Source organism: Otolemur garnettii, unplaced genomic scaffold (assembly GCF_000181295.1).
Source record: "Otolemur garnettii isolate 467f Iridium unplaced genomic scaffold, OtoGar3 scaffold00001, whole genome shotgun sequence".
Lineage (NCBI taxonomy): Eukaryota > Metazoa > Chordata > Mammalia > Primates > Galagidae > Otolemur > Otolemur garnettii.
In genome coordinates this window covers 59,689,876-59,692,946 of record NW_003852396.1, presented here as the reverse complement: position 1 = coordinate 59,692,946, position 3,071 = coordinate 59,689,876, and the positions used below count along the sequence as shown (strand labels likewise).

Below are 3,071 nucleotides of genomic sequence, written 5' to 3'. Positions count from 1 at the left end.
TTGTTGTTTGGCGGGCCCGGGCTGGGGATTCGAACCCGCCACCTTAGGTGTATGTGGCTGGCGCCTTAGCAGCTTGAGCCACAGGCGCCGAGCCAATACATGAAGAACTCTTGCAAATCAATATCAAAACAGAAATCTAATAAAAAGTATACAGAGAAAAATTCAGAATGGCCAGTTAATATATGACAACATGGTCAATTCTTACATTAACTAGTTACATGTAAAATAAAACTATTACCTGAGTGGAAGAAATGAAAAAAATCTGATATTTTCAAGGATATGGATTAATGGGAACTAAAAACCTCTGCTTGGTGGAGCAAAATTGGTAAAAATAACTCCAGGAAACAGTCAGGCATTATTGCAAATTTGAAGATGCTCATCACTTACCATTTATCAATTCTACTACTGGAGCACTCTTACCTCCATGCAACAGGGAATAGGTGCAAGAATACTCTTGGTAGCATTGTTTGCAATAACAAAAACATCACATTGACCATTGACAGGAGAGTGGATAAATATATTTTGATATATTCATATAATGGCATGCGATACAATACTTAAAGCAAATATAGTAAGGCAACGTGCATTAACATATGACAATTCTTTTTATTGAGACACAGTCTTGCTCTGTCACCCAGGGTAGAGTGTCAGGGCCTTAACCTAGCTCACAGCAACCTCAAATTCCTGGGTTCAAGTGATCCTCCTGACTCAGCCTCCTGAGTAGCTGGGACTACAGGTGCCTGTCAACACCCAGCTAATTTTTCTATTTTTAGTAGAAACAGGGTCTTGTTCTTGCTTGCTGGTCTTGAACTCTTAAGCTCAAGCAGTCCTCTTACCTTGGCTTCCCAGAGTGTCTTTAAAAATTATTAGATGAAATGTTGAGTGAAAAAGGAAAATCATAGAAATGTATGTCTATGCCACTTATTATTTATTTATTTTTTAGGATACATTAAAATTTGGTTTAATATTTCTTTGCGGCAAAAAAAAAAAAAATCACATTGTAGTGAACGAACAGCACACATTTTTAGGCTATTGTTTTTAACTACCATCCCACGAATTCATAGGGAAGAGGCTCCAGTAGCTCAGGAAGGCATCTTGCCCTTGACTGTGACAAAACACTGACTTTTGAATTCATGGGAAATAGGTTCCAGCACCTTGTATCACTGTTACATGGGGTCTAATTGGTTATCCTGTGTGCTATGCTATACACTCATTATGCCATGAGCTCATGGAGAGTAAATAGGTTCTTGCACCTAAAAGCATGAGTCCACACTCCTGTGTGCTATGTTATATGCTTTATGCCATGAATTCATATGGAATGGGTTCCAGGAGCTCAGGCTCCTTTCCATTGGTTCTCACAAAGTGGGCTTCTCTGGGTGGAGCAGGCTGGAGCAGGCTGGAGCAGGCTGGAGCAGGCTGGAGCTTCAGTTGAACCCAGGTACCTTTCTCTTTGGCTTCCTTCTTTTTCTAATCTTTTTCCTTCACACGTTTCAGGAAGCTATCTCAGCTCTTAGAGCGCTTAATATGCTCAATACCAACATTAATCCTCTTGGCAAGAATCTTGCCCTTGACTTGTTTGTTTACAACAATGCCAACAGCATGCTGGGTAACATTGTAGACTCTTCCAGTTTTGCCATGGTAACATTTGTGTGGCATGCCTTTTTGAACAGTACCCATTCCCTTGATGTCTAAAATATCACCTTTCTTGTAGATTCGCATGTATGTGGCCAAAGGAACAACTCCATGTTTTCTAAAGGCCCAGGGAACATGTATCGGGGGCCTCTCCTTTTTCCCTTTGTGTTCGTCATTTTGGTGAATTACTGAAAGATGGCGTCTCCGGCCGAAAGGCTCTATGCCACTTATATATGAAATTTGAAAGCATGCATGAAATGAAACAAGGTATTGACTAGTGACATATCACAAGTAGTAAAACTAAAAGAAAAAGCAAAGAAATGATAGAAAAGAAAAATGACGGGACAGTAATTTGTTATTTCTAAGCATGGACAGAAGATATAAGCAGGAAAGATAAAGAAGAGGCTCCAATGGTATGTTTTATTTCCTAAAATGGATGGTCACTACATCCAGGTATGTCTGTGTGTGTGTGTGTGACACATACTATTTATATATGAAGTAGTAAAATAAAACCTCAGAGGAGTTTTAATGAAGAATAATGGTGGAAGAGGAATGAATTAAGTGGGAATCGGTTTCTACAGGAGTATAAAATGGAGCTGGGTGTGGTGGTACATGCCTGTAGTCTCAGTTACTCAGCAGCCTCAAGCAGGAGGGTCCCTGGAGTCCAGGAGTTTGAGACCAGCCTGGATAACATACAGAGACTCCATCTTAAAAATAATAATAAAATGGAGAAAGGGGGAACTAAAGAAAGATTTGACTTCACGATTTTACCCAAGGTTTGCTGTTTCCAAGACAGTGGTTCTGTTTCTTTCCACCTGAACCTCACAAAAAGAAAAGCAGGAAAAGTTACATTTTCTTCTATTATTCTATATAAGGGATTACTACCTCTCAGAGCATAGGAATCAAAAGCATGAAAAGCCTAATAAAGGAATTTCCTTTTTTCTCCCTTTTAGAAGACTTAGTGAATTTGGAAGAGGACTAATTTAAGAGTCAAAAACTTAAGTTTCTAGTTTTGCTCTGTCCTTAATTGTGTGACCTTGGGTAAATAATTTAGCCTAACTGAACCTCAGTTTTCTAACAAGATGATTTCTACATCTCAGCCTTAAGTCCAGTTATTATATGAGTTAGAGAGCCTCTCAACCAAAAAGAAAGTAGGCATGTACATTCATCATTTTAATAAAGATATATTCTATTAATTAAAAAAAGCTGAAGACAGTATTAATTTTCCTCCCACAGTCTTAATGAAGAAATAAAGAAACTAATTTTCCATTACCATTCAAGGGGCAATCCACTCCTTCACAGATTGTGAAATTAATGTAACAGATCCAACCAACTGAACAATCTATGCATCTTTCTTCCTCTCTCCAATCTCTCCAATTCCAGGCCTTGGAACTGTATTTTATATCAACAAAGTTTTAAAAGTTAACTAAAAATAAATG

General features: G+C 38.4%; 1 pseudogene; it reads right to left on the bottom strand.

Moving 5' to 3' along the window:
• Positions 1–1,296: 1,296 nt before the first annotated feature.
• On the bottom strand, positions 1,297–1,811 carry LOC111728546 (annotated as a pseudogene).
• Positions 1,812–3,071: the final 1,260 nt, after the last annotated feature.